Consider the following 19,540-nt stretch of genomic DNA (forward strand, 5'->3'; position numbering starts at 1 on the left):
CTGGCGGAGTCTGGCACGTTGTCTAAGGAGAAAGAGCGCCCCTTTTCTCTCTGGCACGCGCCCCTCCGGACCTGGGGAGGTTAGAGGGGACGTCTGGGGGGGCCGCCCTCCCGCGGGCGGCAACCGTGGGGGAGCGTGGCGATGCTGGCATTCTGAGCAGAAAGGCAGCACCTTCGCAGCCAAACTGGTGTGGACGCCTGAGCCTTTCTCTACCCGCAGTTCCAAACCGAAGCAAGGCTGTGGTTCTCTCCCCAAATCCTCCTGCCTGGCTTGCATTTTTCCCCCTTTCTTCATTTGCATCTGAAGGGTTTTGCCTCCCACTCGAGAGAAATCAATTAAAAAAAAAAAAAGATGTGTTGGATTGCCAATAAATAGCATCCTTGGATGGAGGAGGAGAGGAATGACTCCCCTGCTACACACGCCCCCACGCCACCCCACAGCTCTGAAACGGCTTTTCTTTCTTAGGCAGCAGCACACTGTTGCCATTCCAGGCTTGTGTGGGAGAAGACTGCTGTGCGCCTGTGTCTGTCCGCCCGGGCGACTCCAGCCCTTGGTTAATAAAAGGTACAGATGGTTAGAACACAAATGTGTGACGTCAGGCTTGGTTTTTAAAAGTTCCCTGTTCCCTACATCAATTGTGTCTCTTGGGACAGACTTTATTTAGAGGATCGATATGGGTCTAATGGCAGTCGGGAGAAAAGGGGACCTATGCCAGGACTGTCAGTGTCTTATAGTGCTGCACTTATAACAAAAAGCTACTTTTAGCCCCTTAAAAAATGAAAATATCAGAGTGCAACATGAAAAGCACTGCTGACTAATAGCATGATCCTTCCAATATTCTTTGGCATACCAAAGACTTGATTCTATAGAAACAATTATCTAAAATGACATTCCTCATCATAAATTATATTTTCAAATTAAAATGGAGGGATTCTCACAACTGCGAGGTAACACTCATGATGAAGCCAGACTGCTCTTGCTTTGCATCCTCAGTACCTCTCTCCCCTTTACTTCATCAACTCCTGCACATAAAATAGGAATGCTGTTTCCCATGCCGCCTCTCCTGTCAGTTCAGTGAGGGTGAAGGAGTTAATATTTTGAAAACACTTGAATTCTCCACAACAGAGGTGTTGTGATAATATTGCTAGAGTACTTTTTGATCACAAGTCACCTTTGTAAACAATTACCCATGTGCTAAGTCCAATACAGAGTTCTTAGTCCAGGAGTGTAAGAATTTACCCTCATTCATACACAGCCTATTAAGCACTGTGGATGTCTAGCCAGGAATTAATACATCCCCCTCTTCCCCCGACCCACCCCCAAAAATCTCTCCTCTGAGTTAAAAGTTCTAGAATTTAAAAGCATAACAGGAACTTGATTAGGAAGAAGGGGAAGATTCACTTTGGGAAAAACAAGTGCATTTGAGAGTATGAATGTAAATTGTGGACCAAGTATGCATTTTAATAGGTTTTAGGATTGAGCTAATGAAAGTTTTCAGGGCTCTTCTGAAATTTTCTAATTAACATTAGTTAATGAAAGTATTTTACAAGGCACCATCCCTGACAACTTGCAGATAGAAGGTTCCAAGCTCCCAATAGATTATGCTTAATATCCAGCTTGGTTCTCACCCTCCTCCACCCTGAACACCATTTAATTTGCATCTTAATTTCACTAACTGTAAAAACTAAGCATAACATTACCTGGCCTACTTATCTTCATACAATCAAATAAGATAATGATATGAAAGGCTGTGGGGGGGCTTCCCTGGTGGCGCAGTGGTTGAGAGTCCGCCTGCCGATGCAGAGGACACGGGTTCGTAAATAAATAAATAAATAAATAAATAAATAAATAAATAAATAAATAAATAAATAAATAAATAAATAAATAAATAAATAAATAAATAAATAAATAAATAAATAAATAAATAAATAAATAAATAAATAAATAAATAAATAAATAAATAAATAAATAAATAAATAAATAAATAAATAAATAAATAAATAAATAAATAAATAAATAAATAAATAAATAAATAAATAAATAAATAAATAAATAAATAAAAAGGCTGTGGGAACTCTGCAGAACCATTCAAATTTAATATTATTTCAACAACTACATTTCCATAGGTGGAGAGAGGGTAACAATCATTCTGAAAAATAGGAATAAGAAATCTATGTCATTGAGCAATAAAATGAAATAAGATACATGTTCAAATTCTGATACTATTTTTTAAATCTTTATTATAAGGTTATTCTGCCATATATATATATATAAAATATTTAAATATTAAAGGAATCTGTAGGATTGAAAAGTCCCATGTTATCAAAGCTGATGACGCCAGGAACTTGAATGGTATTGGTAATCTCTCTGTCCCACCCTTATCGCCCCACCCTTTTCTAAGTGTCACTTTCATTCTCCCTTACTGCAGCCAGCGGCTCAACTCACATCTTAAGTACTGTGCAGTCATGAAGGAAACCTCAAATTTAAAAGTCTCAAGGAATGACTAATCAGGCTTGACTCATGTGCCCATGCCTCAGCCAATCACTATAACCAAGGAAGCAAGGTCTGAGAATTGATGACAGCTTCTGTTCAGAATTCATGTTTAAAACAGTGGGAGGGGGCTTCCCTGGTGGCGCAGTGGTTGAGAGTCCGCCTGCCGATGCAGGGGACGCGGGTTTGTGCCCCGGGTCCGGGAGGATCCCACGTGCTGCGGAGCAGCTGGACCTGTGGACCCGTGAGCCATGGCCGCTGGGCCTGCGCGTCTGGAGCCTGTGCTCCGCAACGGGAGAGACCACAACAGTGAGAGACCCGCTTACCGCAAAAAAAAACCCAAAAAAACAGTGGGAGGAAAGATGTCATGTAGATGTGACCACCAGGGTAATTGCTATGAGCTAGGCAGCCACACCCAAGTTTACTTACTGTGCTACAACCATGGTGGGCATTTGCCAGCGCCTTATATGCTTTACATCATTTAAGTTTTTCAGTAACCTTTTTAAGTTAGGAAACTGGGGTCCAAAGAAGGAGTGTGCCCATTGTTACCCAGCTAATCAATGACAGGGCCTGGATGCATGAGGACCTGGAAAGCCAAAAGGGTAGCTTATGTGACAGGAAGTAGACAACTGTTGATGACTTTTGAGCCAGATAATCCTTATATTATAGAATGGTTTTTATGATAGCCTGAAATACATGGAAAATGCATATAATAAACTGCCAAAGCAGCAAAGATATGTTCAGAGACCTAGAGCATAGAATTGGAAAACCTCATACACATATAAAAGAGTTTCTGGAGGGGAGGAAATAGAGTATGAAGGAGAAGCAATCTCCATAGAAGTGATGCGTGAGAATTTGTCAGACTGGAAGAAAAATGAGTTATCAGATCAAAGGGAGATGCTAAGGCTCAAGCAGAGTAAGTTTTTTAAATTGAGACCCGTACATAGTAGTGAAATTAGAGAATACCAAACACAATAAGAAAATGTTCAGAGTTACCACTGAGGAAAGTCAAGTTATCTTAAAAGAAATGACAGTCAACCTGTTAGCAGATTTATTCGCAACAATAGGCTATGGAAGACAATGGGAAATATCTTCAATGTATTGAGAGTCCATCCTGAGAAACTAGAATTCTATTCCTTGCTAAACCATCTTTCAAGAGGAAGAATAAAATAAACACATTTTTAAAATTTAGGACTCACAGATGGTCATTGAAAAAGATTCGAAAGAATCTACTCCAACAAGAAAAAAGCTGAACCCAAAAGGAATAAGTGAGTGGAAGAAGGAAGGATAAACCGATAAATCAGTGAATATATTGGTTAATCTAAATCAGTAGTATTTTTTTAAGTACCCGTATTTTGGAATTTTAAAACCAGGTGAAATTAAGTTATTAGCCCTTAAAAATGTGGTAGATAATGTCAGAAAGGAGTTCTGAGTTAAAGACAACTTTTTTTATTCAGAAGGAGTGAGGTAGTCTTAAATTTTAGACTTTGACAAGCTATTACATTGGTTAAAGTTTTTTGTTGCAAACAACAAAATCCAAGCAAGAATTTCTTAAATCGATCTTCAACAGCTCCCAGAGTCACTGGGAGAGCTGAAAAAACAAGCGTGGGCTGAGCTTCTAGAAAAAGTGCTCTAAACCATGTAATAGAGCTGGTGTGATAAAGAAACTGCTGCTGCTCCCATCAAACACCAAATGCCAGGAGCTCAACTTGTCTTCATCTGCTCCCGCCATCAGCATCAATGCCAATTCTGTGTCAGAAAATTAGTCTTGCGGCCACTGCCACCTCTACAAACTGGATATCGGCCTCTACCTGCACCAGGACAGTGGGAGCCATGTGCAGAGCTTGTATCCTCACATCCTCACATTTCCACTGGTGCTTCTGGTTAGCAGAGCCAGTGTCATAGGCCTGCATCCTAGCTGCAAGGGAGGCAGGGAATTTGAGTTCTCAGTTTTACACTGGGGAAGAGGGATCTGTGACCAGGGAATTATCCCAAATATAGAAAGGCTATTTAAAAGATTATGGCAGCCTTGAATATGACAGAGTCCCTTAGTGGTATATATATTAAACATAGGAGACTCACCAAAATAAGAGAAAGAGAATGGGTGACTTCCAAACCTATGGAGAGAGAGAAAAAAAAATGACCTAGAGAAGAGTTAGTTACCAGATTAGCGGGCAAGAAAGAAGAAAAGGAAACGCAAACTAAAATTATGATAAATAAGAAACTCAAATAAGATTGTATAAAGCAGTCCAAGTATATTATTAATCACAATAAATATACATGGTTTAGTCCTGTCTATTAAAAAGCAACAACAACACAACAAATACATTCAGACTGGATTTTTAAAAAAAGAAATCCAACTATGTGCTGTTTGCAAGATATATGGTTAGAAAATATTACCAAAAAGTTTGGGGAAAGGCAATTAAAGAAAACTATATACCAAGAAAATACCCCAAAATTGTTTGTCTAATAACATTAATATCAGGCATAAGAATTTAAGGCAAGAAGGACTGATAGAGATAAAGAGGTGATTGGTAGGAATCATAAAAGAAACTATCCCCCATGAAGATACACAGTCATGATACATTCATGAATTTGTGTGCACTTAACCACATAAAGCAAAATTTGATGGAACTACGTAGAGAGGTTGGCAACTGCACCATCAGAAACTAATAGACAAGCAGACAAAACGTTAGAATACCATAAAATCAATAAGCTTGATACCATGTGAGATTTATACATGAACACACACGTACACACACATAATCAACAGTAAAAAAAGAATAGTTCATACCACTTCTCCAAGACACTAAATCCAGCCATTTTACAGGTGAATTTTACCAAGCATACTAGAGACAATGCCTTTCCTTTGTTATATTTCACAAAGTAAGAAACTAAGAACCAAGTATAACTGAGACTCATGATGCAACAGGTGCTGCTCAGACATCTTGTCTTCCAAACCAACCCTTGGACCTGTCCAGTTCTTTGACAAGGGCACTTATTTCAAAAACAGGGCCCTCAGAACCATTTCACTGAGTCAAAAGCTCTTCTAAGGGGGTCTCTGCTTAACTGCTTCAATTATCTCCCTGCTGATGACTGCTCCTCTGTAGTTGAAACACATGGAAAATGCATATAGTAGACTGCCTGAGATAAAAATATACGATTGTATGAATGGTATGATATAAGCTCTTAAAAATGAAGCAAGCAAATATCTGAATAGAAAAATTTAACTCTGGTAGAAAATATACTGCAACATTAAATAAAGTTATGTCTGAGTGACAGATGTATGAGTCCTTCTATTTTTCTGTATTTTGTATATTTTATTTAGCAAGAAATTAAGTAGTTTACAAATACACTGGCACTTCATGATTTCATTACTTCCTTGGAATAAAAAAGACATGAGACATATACAAAACAACTATCAAAATAGCAAAAGAAATTCTAACTATATCAATAAGTACATTAAATGTGATTGGACTAAACACCCTACTCAAAAGGCAGATTTTATCAGACTGAATAAAACAGCAAGCTCCAACTTTGTGTTACAGGTCAGCAAGAGACACACCTGGGATTCAAAGATATAAGTAGATTGAAAGTAAAGGATGGAAAAGATACAACATGCAAAAAATAACCGCAAGAGAATGTAAGTTGTTACAGCTGCTATAGGAAACAGTATGGAGGTTCCTCAGAAAACTAAAACTAAAATTACCATATGATCCAGCAATCCCACTCCTGGGCATATATCCAGATAAAACTGTAATTCAAAAAGATTCATGCACCCCTATGTTCATAGCAGCACTATTCACAATAGCCAAGACATAGAAGCAACCTAAATGTCCATCGACAGATGAATGGATAAAGAAGATGTGGTACATATATACAATGGAATACTACTCAGCCATAAAAGAGAATGAAATAATGCCATTTGCAGCAACATGGATGGACCTAGAGATTATTATACTAAGTGAAGTAAGTCAGAAAGAGGAAGACAAATACCATATGATATCACTTATATGTGGAATCTAAAATATGACACAAATGAACCTATCTATAAAACAGAAACAGACTCACAGACATAGAGAGCAAAATTGTGGTTGCCAAGGGGGAGGGGGTGGGGGAAGGATGGAGTAGAAGGTTGGAGTTAGCAGATGTAAGCTATTACATATGGAATGGATAAACAACAAGGTCCTATTTTATACCACAGACAACTGTATTCATTATCCTGTGATAAACCATAATGGAAAAGAATATTAAATAAACAGAATGTATATATATGTATAACTGAATCACTTTGCTGTACAGCAGAAGTTAACACAACGTTGTAAATCAACTATACTTCAATTTTTAAAAAATAAGAAAAAAATATAGTAACCACAAGAGACCTAGAGTGGCTATGTTAATATCAGACAAAATAAACTTTAAGACAAGAAATATTACTGGAGACATTTTTGATAAAAGGTCAAAACATCTAGAAGATATAACAATTATAAATATATAGGGACTTCCCTGGTGGTCCAGTGGTAAAAAATCCACCTTACAATGCAAGGGATGCGGTTTCAATCCCTCGTCAGGGAACTAAGATCCCACATGCTGCGGGGCAACTAAGCCCGCGCTCCACAACTACTGAGGTCACACACCTCAACTAGAGCCTGCGTGCCGCAAACTACACAGCCCATGCGCTCTGGAGCCCGTGCGCCACAACTAGAGAAGAGAAAAAAAAACCGCACACCACAACTAGAGAGAAGCCCATGCACCGCAATGAAGAGCCCGCGCACCACAGAGAAATATCCCGCATGCCGCAACTAAGACCCGACGCAGCCAAAAAAAAAAAATTAAATAAATAAATAAATAATATTTTAAAATAAATAAATATATATGTGTGTGTGTGTGTATATATATATATACATACATACATACAGCTAGGAACCAAACCCCAAAATGTATGAAACAAAATCCAGCAGAAATGAAAGGAGAAATAGACAATCAATAATAGAGATTTTAACACCCTACATTAAATAATTGATAGAACAACTAGAGAAGACTTTAACAACACTCTCAACCAACTTGTCTTAACTACTATTTATAGAACACTCCACTCAATAACTGCAACATACACATTTCAAGTGCTCATGAAACATTTTCTAGGATAGACCATATGCTGAAGACCAAAATAAGTCCCAATAAAATAAAGAATATTGAAATTATACAAAGTATGTCCTCTGATCACAATGAAATTAAATTAGAGATCCACAACAAATAAATGTGAGAAAACACCACATATTCGGAAATTAAGCAACACACTTCTAGATAACCCATAAGTCAAAGAAGAAATCGCAAGGGAAATTAAATAAGTTGGGCTGAATGAAAAATATACAACATATCAAAAGTTATGGGATGTATCTAAAGCAGTGGTTAGAAATGTATAACTTTAGATGCCTATATCAGAAAAGGGAAAAGGTCTCAAATAAAAAATCTAAGCTTCCATCTGAAGAAACTAGGAAGCAAAGAGCAAACTAAACCCAAAGCAAGCAGAAGGAATGAAATAATAAATGTTATAACAGAAAAGGAATAGAGAAAAAATTTTTAATTTGCTTCTTTGAAAGGATCAACAAAATTGACAAACCCTTAACTAGACAGACTAAGAAAACAAGAGAAGGCACTAATTATCAAAATCAGGAAAGAAAATAGGATACTGCTACCTACCCTATAGAAATTGAAAGGATTATAAGGGAATATTATTGACAGCTTAATGCCAACAAATTAAAAGACTTGGATGAAATGGACAAATTTCTAGAAGTACACAAACAAAACCAACTCAAGAAGATATAAAGTATTTGACTAAACCTACAAGTAAAGATACTGAATTAGTAATTTAAAATCTCACAAACAAAATCCCTGGCCCAGATGGCTTTACTGATGAATTCTATCAAATGTTTAAAGAAGAAATAGGGCTTCCCTGGTGGCGCAGTGGTTAAGAATCTGCCTGCCAATGCAGGGGACATGGGTTCGAGCCCTGGTCCAGGAAGATCCCACATGCCGTGGAGCAACTAAGCTTGTGTGCCACAACTACTGAGCCTGTACTCTAGAGCCCAAGAGTCACAACTACTGAACCTGCGTGCCACAACTACTGAAGCCCGAGCACTTAGAGCCCCTGCTCCACAATAAGAGAAGCCACTGCAATGAGAAGCCCGTGCACCACAACAAAGAGTAGTCCCCGCTCACCACAACTAGAGAAAGCCCGCACACAGCAACAACGACCCAACACAGCCAAAAATAAAAATAAATAAAATAAATTAAAGAAGAAATAATACCAGTCTTTCATAAACTTTCAGAAGACAAAAAAGAGCACTTCCCAACTTATTTTATGAGGCCAGTGATACCCTGATACCATAGCAGACAAAGCTGTCACAAGAAAAACAAACAAAAAAAACAACTACAGATGAATCCTTCATGGACAAAGATTCAAAAATCCTTAACAAAATATCAAATCGAGTTCAACATTCAAAAAAAAAATTATATACCACGACCAAGTTGGATTTACTTCAGGAATGCAAGGTTAGTTTAACAACTGAAAATCAATTAATGTAATATACTGTATTAATGGAATGAAGAACAAAGATCACATAACCTCAGTACAGTAGGAAGAGCCAGCAAAAGAGATTGAGTGGGATAAGAAAACACACATCAAGACAGAATGTATTTCAGGTAAGAGAGTAGTCACCTGGTTGAGTGCTACTAAGTCCAATAAAAAGAGAAATGAGAATTGACCATTGGATTAGACTCTCTGGAGGTGGCTGACAGCCTTAGGAAGGGTTTCAAGAAACTTGTGTCATTGAAAATCTGAAGGGAATGAGAAGTGAAGAAGTGGGGGTAAAGAATACAGACAATTTTTTTCAAGTAGTCTTGTTTTAAAAGGTGCCGATGCAGGGGAACCGGGTTCGCGCCCCGGTCTGGGAGGATCCCGCATGCCGCGGAGTGGCTGGGCCCGTGAGCCATGGCCGCTGAGCCTGCGCGTCCGGAGCCTGTGCTCCGCAGCGGGAGAGGCCGCAGCAGGGGGAGGCCCGCATACCACAAAAAAAAAAAAAAAAGGCAGCAGAGATGTGGGGCAGTAAATGGAGAGGAATGAGAAGCCAAAGGGAAGTTGTTTTTGTCTTTTAACATGGGAGTTATTACCTGTGCATAGGCTGAGGAGTGACACAGTCAAAAGGGGAAAATTGACCAGGTGAAGGAGAGAGCAGATACCTGCGGGAGCAAAGTCCTTGAGAAGGCAAGGGGGGATGAGATGCGGTTCAGAGGATGCATCAGAACATGTCAAGAACTCTGAAGTGTCTGAGACTTTACCCTACTTGCATACTAACAAGTTAGCCTGTCACAATTTCATGGATGCTGGCAGAAAATGTGAGACTCCTGGGTCAGAGACAAAGGACTTCATTTCTCACAGCGAGAGTGGTAACCAGAGCATCAGAATTTTCTTGCATCAGTTTCCTGAACCTCAGTTCGCACAGAGCAGTGTGAAGAGAGCCAGGTGACACCTACACACTCAGTGGGTTGCATTACAAGTAAGGAAATCTGAACTCAGCAAACCTCAGTCTTTTATATGGGGCAGTAAACATGCCTGTCCTTTGCTCCAGAGAGAGACATTATTTTTATTACACTGGACAGTAAGCATCCCTGATATTGGTTCCAAAGGGAGACACTATCTCTATCTCCAAGGCTGTTCACTCTACAAACATCCTTGATAAGATAGCATGAAACAAAAGAAATGTGAGACACGTGGAGAACTGTCTCAACAGAAAATTTAGCCTTAATTAAGAGCACAGACACTTCATCCATCTTAAGGCATGGAGGTTGGGAGAGTAGAGAAGATAAGATTATTGGATAAGATGCTATTAGCTCTCTTTTGTTTTGCTTTATTTTCTTCCCAGAGTATCAGTAGGTGAGAGTATCAGGTCAGACTGAGGACTGGGCATCTGGAAGCGTGAGAGAGGGTAGACTAAAGACATGAAGAGTTACCAGGCACTGCCGAGGGTCCTCCTATAATTTATGATCATAAGTTTAAACAGCAAGTTATGACTGTTTTAACCAGGTTGGTTCCACTGCTTGGGTGTAAGGACAAAGTATAGAGTTGGCTTTAACCAGGACTGGAGTTTTTCCGGGCAAGTATGATAGAGTAAGAAAATGGCAAGGGCGTTGTGGATGTACACGAAGAAGTAATGGCAGTGGTGGACCAGGGAGTCTAGCTGGATGAAGAAGAGGGTGAGGAGAGGAAGGACAGTGAGAAACGAACGTGGGGCCAAAGGATCAGAGTTCCTGGTGGGGTTGGAGAGTGGCTGGAGTGCAGGTATTAAAATAAGTGAACTAGGGCTTCCCTGGTGGCACAGTGGTTGGGAGTCCGCCTGCCGATGCAGGGGACACGGGCTCGTGCCCCGGTTCGGGAAGATCCCACATGCCGCGGAGCGGCTGGGCCCGTGAGCCATGGCGGCTGAGCCTGCGCGTCCGGAGCCTGTGCTCTGCAATGGGAGAGGCCACTACAGTGAGAGGCCCGCGTACCAAAAAAAAAAAAAAAAAAGTGAACTAGGAGACAGGAGGCAACGGTCAAATAATGGAGTGCTTAAAATCAAGGTTTCGAGTTATACGAGCATGGGAATGGGTAGCTAACGTGGGGTGGAGGAAAAGATCATTGGAGGTGAGGAGTTTAGGAAACTGAGTGGCCAGAGTTGTCAGGTGGACCATTTATGAGCTTGTTAAAGTTACCAAGAAAAGCTGGGTCACATGGAGAGAAAGGCAGGTGCAAATGAATGAGGGGAGATAACTGGAAAGTTGCTGACGATTACAACAGGGAGGGGTGGCGGGTACTGTGGACTGATGGCAGACTATTCCTTCATTTAATAAGTATTTTTAAAATATTTATTTATTTACTTATTTGGCTGCGCCGGATCTTAGTTGCAGCAATCAGGATCTTCATTGCCGCTTGCGGGATCTTTTAGTTGTGGCATGCAGGATCTAGTTCCCTGACCAAGGATCGAACCCAGGCCCCCTGCACTGGGAGCACGGAGTGTTCACCGCTGGACCACCAGGCAAGTCCCAATAAGTAGTTATTTATATGTGACCAACTAAGCACTGTGGGAGAGAGGAATTATTATCACTGTGCTCAAGAGTTGTATGAGCTAACTTGAAGATAATGCATACACCTGTAAGAAGCTAAACAACAGGGCAAACGTTTCAGTATGGTGAGGCAGAAAGAACACTAGCCTGAGGTTCCTGAGATCTGAGCTCTATTTCCAGCCCTGCCAATAATTAGCTGTGAGCTTGGGTCAATCACTTAACCTCACCTGGCTTCAGTTTCCACATTTGGAGAGGGATTAAATGATTCCCAAGAGACCTCTGCGCCTAATATTGTGATACAAAATAATACACCTATCACAAGGAAGTCAGGAAGAATAAGCATGATTATCTAGATGTTACAGAAAGAGGAAATTCTTTCTGTAATGAAGGACAAAATAGTTTGTCCAGCATCAGACTGTTAAATCAGGTTCATTGTTGTTTGTATTAGTCCATATAGGGTGCAGAGAAGGTGCCCTAATCCGTGTTTGTTTTCCTCCACTTACACAAAGTTGTGTTTGTCTTTCCATTATGTCTCTTTGGTTCTGGCTAGGTCATGATTGCTCTTGTCAAAGACCAAAGAAAATGCCATTAGAACCCATCCCTGGAACATCTACATTTAACACTGCCCTGTAAGAATACATTTTTGCGGGAAGCAAAGAGGTATGTTGCCCTCTAGGAAGTGTATGTCACCTTAGGGTAATTAGGCTGATGTCCATTCCCCTGATGGCAAATGTAATGAATGTGTCCAATAACCCTTGACATCAACATAATGTTGGGGTGGGATTGGAGGTCAAGGTTTAGAAGGATATAATTGAGGTGAAGAGGATATAAACAGCTTTTCATCTATAACAGATTCTTCCTTTGTAACTGTAATTTACTCCTATATTTTTTAATATATGCAAGCACATTCACGCATACAGTTCACTATATTCACTCATATAGTTCATTGAGATCCAGCTGTATGCTAGGCCCCATTGTAAGGGCTAGAAGTACCATACAGAGCAAGATAGCTAAGAGCCCTGTCCTATCTCCCTTTGCCAATGTATACTGAACCAGGGAGATGGACATAATAAAAAAATGAGTAAGATATTTTTCAGAGTACAATCAATGCTATGAAGGCTGTAAAGCAGGGTAACAGGGTATACCTTACCAGGTTCTGATTCCCTCGATTTAGAATGTAAGTACCACAAGAGTTTGTCATCACTGTACCCTTTTGCCCTGCTTAGTGAATTTTAACTATGGGCTCCTTTAGATACAGTTGTCCGGAAGGTGAGACCTAAAAAAAGAATTTTCAGCCATGCAGAGATGGAGGGGAAAGAGCAATGTTCCAAGGAGGCAGTAAGTTAAGCATGTTTAAGACACATAAAGAAGGCCATTGTGGCTGGAGCGTTGCAAGGACAGGAAAGTGTAACATAAGGTGAGCTTGAAGCCCAAGTCAGGGACTAGAATAATCTGGGCCTTGTAAGCCAAATGAGAGGTTAGGCGTTTGAATTTTCATTTAATTGCTGTGGTAAAGCCATTGGAAGGTTTTAACGAGGGATATTCTGTGACCTTAGTTTTAGTTTTAAAAGTTTCCCCTGGGGGCTTCCCAGGTGGCGCAGTGGTTGCGCGTCCGCCTGCCGATGCAGGGGAACCATGGCCGCTGAGCCTGTGCGTCCGGAGCCTGTGCTCCGCAACGGGAGAGGCCACAGCAGAGGGAGGCCCGCATACCACAAAAAAAAAAAAAAAAAAAAGTTTCCCCTGGCAGTTGGGTAGGGAATAGACCAAGGGGAGCATGAGAGGGAGTGGGGGAATCTGTTAGACAGTGAGAGGTGGTGGAGGCTTGGTGCAGGGGAAGAAGTGTTGAGAAGTGGTTGAATCTGAGATCTCTTCTGAAGGTAGAGCAACAGGGCAAGCTGATCGGCTGCGTGTGGGGTGTTAGAAAAAGAGAGGAGTCAAGAAAGGCTCCAGTGTTTGGACTCCAGTAACTTGGTGCTGGAGGTGCCACTCACTGACAGGGAAGCTGGGGGAGGAGTAGATTTTTTGCAGGAAAAATCAAGGATTCCATTTTGGCCATGTGATGCTCACGGTGCCTGTTAGGCTTCCGCGTGGTATGCAGGGGTTTTTTTTGTTTTTTTGTTTTTTGAAGTGTAGTTGATTTACAATGTTGTGTTAATTTCTGCTATACAGCAAAGTGACTCAGTTATACACATATATGCATTCTTTTTTTTATATTCTTTTCCATTATGGCTTATCCCAGGAGGCTGGCTATAGTTCCCTGTGCCGTACGATTAATTGTTGGTATGTAAGTATGGCAAGATGTCAGCGTTGAAGATCTTTTGTGTGTCACTGGCATTTAGATGCTCTGGAAAGCCGCACACTGAGTGAGATCACCAAGGGAGAGCATGTGGGGTTGAGAGCCAGAGACCAAGCCTTGAACACCTGTCAGGGGACTCCAGTTTTGACCTTCAAACAATATGATATTTTACATGGAACAGCACCACCTCCCAGGTCAATCCGTCAGTCTTAAGTCCCCATTTTGTCTTTCTCTCTCTCTCAACAAGTAGTGAGAGCCCACCTTGGGGGGAAGCCGTCTTGGTGAGAACCTTTAATCACACAGGTCCCCCTGGGACCCACCAATATGGCGTCAGGTACCCAGGCAGAGGCTGGTAACCACCGTGCATCTCTCCCATCTGCAGAATTCCCCAACTCCCCCAGCCACCGTGCTCCCTCCCTTCCTCTCTTTTCCTGTGAACTGCTGTCTTCCTCATTACTGTCCATACCTCTGCAGACATTCTTGCTGGTGTTGTAGCTACTTATGCAGAGCAGGTGCCCTAATCTGGATTATGCTCTGCTCATACAAAGTTGTGTTTGTCTTTCCATTATCTCTACTTGGTTCTAGCTAGGTCACCATTGCTTACCCCTACTTTCAGCTACATTGTATCTTCCTCAAGGGCAGGATATTCTCTTGTTTATCTTTCTATCCCTGATTGTGTTCTGCGTTTCCCCATTTAGAATGTAAGTAAGTACCATAGAGCTGGGACCTTGTCTGTTGTGTTCACCGCTGTGCTCTTGGAGCATGGAACCCTGTTCTTGAATAAACACAGACAGAGTGAATTAATACAACAGCTGTTGATAGGTTTATGTTCTAGGTAGGTGATCAAGTGCCCTGCCGCAAAGGAGGACTTTCTCCCTTTTGCGTGACAGATGTTATCTCCACTTTGGGCCCCCTGTAGAGCTTTACCACTACACACACTGAACGCTGCAGTCTAAAGAGGTGTTTCACTTCTCACCACCTTTATGGACCCTTTCCGCAGTCTGCTGACACTGAAGTAGATAAGAACAGTAGATAAGAACATTTGTGGTCTGTGTAACACATATATGCAGTTGGGGTCTGTGGTAAATTGTCTGCAAAGGTGGCCGTCAACAGTTTCTTTCATCTCTGTACGTATATTATCTACACGTACATCATCCTCCCAACAAGAGATGGAGTTTGTTCCCCTCCCCCTTGAATCTGGTGGCCTTGAGACGTGCTCAGTAGAAGTCAAAGTAACGTCATATGACTTTGGGGCCTGGGCCTTAAGAGTCCTTGCAACTTCCAGTTTTACTGCCTTGGGACCTAGACACCATGTTTAAGAAACTTGGAATTCTGGACAATATGAAACCACATGGACAGAGAGAAGCCCAGCCAGCGTCCAGCCATCGCAGCCACTGCAGCTGAGGTGTGAAACATGAATAAAGCCATCTTGGATTCTCCAACCCATCCAAGCTGTCCCAGCCAACCAGATGCAGCAGAGACAAACCATTCCAGAGGAACCCCACCCAAACTACACAATCATGAGAAAATAATAAATGGGGCTGTTTTAAGCCACTACTTTTGTGGGTTAGTTGTTGTTTAGCAGCAGATAACTAAAATAGGATCTTTTCCAGACTTCCTTTTATGACAAAACTTCTAGAAACACATTACGTTTAAAAGCAGAGTGCCTGAAGTTTCTAGCAAAACTACAGATGCAATTATCCCTTGTCTCAGCTGTGTCCCTTCTAGGAATCTATTCCAAAGATAACCTGGCAAAAATACAAAGAGATATATTGGCTGTTCACTGCAGCACTATTTGTAATAGCAATAAACTTCAAACAACCCAAATGTCTATCAGTAGGGGACTGGATGAATAAGCTATGTAGCATCCATGTGGTGGAGTACTATGCAACTATAAAAAAGGACTGTGGACCACCTCTGTGAACTGCTGTGGAGGGATCACCAGGATATAAGGTTGAGTGAAAAAAGCAAGGCAGAGAAAAGTGCGTGTAGTACGGTATGTTACTATTTAACTTTTTTAAAATTTTTATTTTCTTGGCCTTGCTGCATGGCATTTGGGATCTTAGGTTCCCCAACCAGGGATCGAACCTGCGCCCCCTGCAGTGGAAGCACGGAGTCTTAACCACTGGACCGCCAGGGAAGTGCTTTAATTTATTTTTTTAATGAAAGGATAACATATAATACTTTCAAAATAAATTTATTTCCTATAGGGGGAGGGAGGGGATAGGGTAAATGATACCGCAGGAATATAATCCACATAATGTGGGAAACATTATAAAATAACCAATCCAGTTTCTTCAACAAATAAAAAAATTTTTTTAAAAAGGGGATAGAATGGGAACCTAGTGATTAAAAAGAGGGACTTAAGAGCACATGAACCGATTGCAATTTTTGATCCTGTTTGTATTCTGATTTGAACAAATAAACTGAAAAAGTTTATGAGACAATGGGAAAATGTAAACATGGGTTGAATATTCAATGATATTAAGGATTTGTTATTTAAGTGTGATAATGAGAGTGTTATCTTCTTAAAAGAATCGTCGTATATTTGAGATACACACTGACATTTTTTATGGTTGAAATGATATGACAGTTGGAGTTGCTTCAAAAGAATTACATGGATTGATGAGGTGGATGAAGTTATAGATTAAACCAAATTGGCCATGAGTTGAAAATTATTGAATCTGGACAGTTGGTTCATGAAGGTTCATTATGTTGTCCTCTTTACTTTTGTATATATTTGAAATTTTCCAAAATAAAAAGTTAAAATAAAAAAATAAGGGCCCCTGAGACCCCGTGTTTTAAGGGCACTGAATCCATTCTCTTCATAATAGCACAGCTTAGTTCCATCACCCCCAAATCACGGCATCTATGTCAAATGGAAATTATGTCTGTGAACCATGATGGGTATTTAGAACTCTGGGTGATTGACACCGTGTAAGTGATTTTAAAGTTACAATGAGTTCTCAGGAGGTCCAGGTGTTTTCGTTGTTTTATTTTTTAAGAATTTCCTGTGCAACAAAGACCTACTGTATAACACAGGGAGCTATACTCAACATTTTATAATAACCATAAGGGAAAAGAATCTGGAAAAGAATATATATAACTGAATCACTTTCCTGTACACCTGAAACTAACACAACATTGAAAATCAACTATACTTCAATAAAAATTTTAATTTAATTTAGTTTAAAAAAGAATTTCCTGTGTCATTGTTATCTCTTACACTCAGGAGAAGTTTTAACAAACATATAAATAGTCCCCTTCTTCTCTTCCAAACACGTGCCATTCATTCACTCAATCATTCAGCACTCTTTGTTCGAGTGACTGCCATGAGAGGTCTGGCATTAGGGAGATGGTGCTGCCAGCCGAAAGACTGTCAACATGCATGCCCAGATGCTTACCGCACCATGGAACAGTAGAGGGCTGTGGTCGAGGTCTGTGCCAGGACAGAGGAGGGATCTGGGTGCTCTGCCTCTAGCAGGAGGCTGGGGGAGAAATTTTAGAAGAGGGGGTGTTGGAGCATGCTAAGATGCTGGTTCTGGGGAAAGAATAACAAAGAATTGGAATTGGCTTATTTTGGAGGAAAGGTGTAACCTGATGCTTTCCGCTTTACAAAATTCTTTTACTTTCAAATACCAAAGTGTCTCATCTCCTTCCTCCAACGAAATGAATGATATATATCAGTGGTTCTCAAAGTGTGGTCCCTGGCCCAGAAAACTGCGGTCCCTCGGGAACTCTTAGCAGTGCAAATGCACCAGCCCCAGCCCAGACGTACTGAATCTGAAAACTATAGATTCGCTTCCATAAATGCAGCTTTATGCAGAAGAAAGAAACCTGTCTTTTTGTCCAACTTTAAAAAGTACACGATTATAGTGGACATTTTGGGAGACTCCAAAGTAGAAAAACAGTTTAGGTTGACTGAGAGCCTGCCAGAGCAGTGCTTGTAGAGAGACCAGTGCTCCACAAAGAAAGCCACAAACGCCAGGCTGGGCAGCTCCTGTCAGCCGCCCAGGGGCAAGTGCAGACTAGGGAGATTAAGCCTTGAGGGGACCAGGGCCCCAGTCTCCTTCTCTGAGATAACAATCCTTAGCCAAAGATACCTGAGGCCAATAGCTAAATAAAAAGATTATCCTCTAAGTGAGAGTATGTAGGACAAGGTATAATGGGTAATAAAACTATATGATAAAATTTTTGTGAAAACATATAAAAACTTTTAATTTTTTCCTGTGACTACTAGAAAATGTTAAATAGCCTATGTAGCTCACCTTTCTGGCTTGCGTTATATTTCTGTTAGCACAGGTGGTATGTAAAATGTATATAAAATGGAGGGTAGGCAGGAGACAAAATTTGACCATGTTTTCCTCCAGCTCTGAGCAGGACAGTGGGTATCCAGAGGCACAAATCGTCATTTCTTATTCATGTGTCATTTGTGTTTGTATGGTGAAGATAGCTTGATGATACTAGCCATAAAAATCCTGCAGCAAACATCTTTTATATCCATATTCAAAAAGCAATTTTTAATTCTAGAAACTAGGCTTTCCTATCGGAAGAGAATACATGGATTAGTAAAAACTAGAACATATAGCAATATAAACCAAAAATAGCCACCCCTGCTCCCCCCACCTTGACTGCTTCAGACATAGTTAATTAATCAGGACATTTTTTTCCTCTGGTCTCAGACGCAGCATCGATGTTCTTATCAACAGAGTGGTCTGAGAAGCTGTGTAGCTGGTGAGAGATGCAGCCATGGTGCAAAGCTAGGTGGGCCTGACTCCAAAGACCGAGTTTCTTCATCATGCCACGCAGAGTCCAACTTCAAAACAGGTGCACACTTATACTTCTAGTTTAAGTCAATAAACTGTCTTCCTGATTTATAAATCAGTGTCTTATGAATTTGGTTGTGCCAGTCCCCACCCCCACCGCACCCTGATCAAATATCTTTTGATGTGCTGGCAAACGTGAATATCTGATCTTTCAACTAAGAACCAGGCTCCAGGCCAGGAATGACCCGTACAGAGCACGTGTGCTCACTCTCTTCTCCTTTAACTCTGACAGACATTGCCAATCAATCTCAGTGCTCTTTTTTGTCGAACCTAGATATAGCCTCAAAGTCCTATTCAACACAGTGCTCCAGGAAGCCACTGCCACCTGCCTGGTGAGACTCTATTGATTTGCTGGCCTGGATGATAGTGACCTAACAAAACTGTTCCATGTCCAGCTGGCTTTTCCCGAAACTCTGACCTTGTGCCCCTCTTTTCTTTTTCCTAGAAGGCTAGATAGGTTCTAGTGCCAATCCAGAGGGTTTGTGGTGCATAGGGGAACCGGGAGAAAAACACTGGCATTTTAGGTAGTCGATATTCCATGAAACTGTCTTCAGTATTCAATATATTCAATAGAATGGGCGCATTCATACAACACGATTTTCTATTTTTCCAGAGACAAGCACCAGAGATTTCCATACAGTTCTCTTCAAATTCTACTACTGTGTCTGATTTAGAACTCACCAGGTAGTTTTTGGATGGAATTTACAACAGTGATAGTAATAGTTGTTCCTGTATCAGGATTATTTTGGCTGCAAGTAATATATATATTTCTATATTGAGAATGTTGACATTGCTGCTATTCAAGAAAGTTTATGCTGGATGT

At 40.8% G+C, this 19,540-nt stretch overlaps 1 long non-coding RNA gene across 1 annotated transcript; it reads left to right on the forward strand.

Annotated features, from left to right (window-relative positions):
* The first annotated feature begins 470 nt into the window (after positions 1 to 470).
* Positions 471 to 18,688, forward strand: LOC114486322 (uncharacterized). The gene is made up of 3 exons (XR_003679905.1): positions 471 to 564; positions 6,039 to 6,133; positions 18,574 to 18,688. It is a non-coding gene; the product is annotated as an uncharacterized lncRNA (long non-coding RNA).
* The last annotated feature ends 852 nt before the right edge of the window (positions 18,689 to 19,540 follow it).

The sequence above is a fragment of the Physeter macrocephalus genome, chromosome 1 (assembly GCF_002837175.3).
Source record: "Physeter macrocephalus isolate SW-GA chromosome 1, ASM283717v5, whole genome shotgun sequence".
NCBI classification, from domain to species: Eukaryota; Metazoa; Chordata; class Mammalia; order Artiodactyla; family Physeteridae; genus Physeter; species Physeter macrocephalus.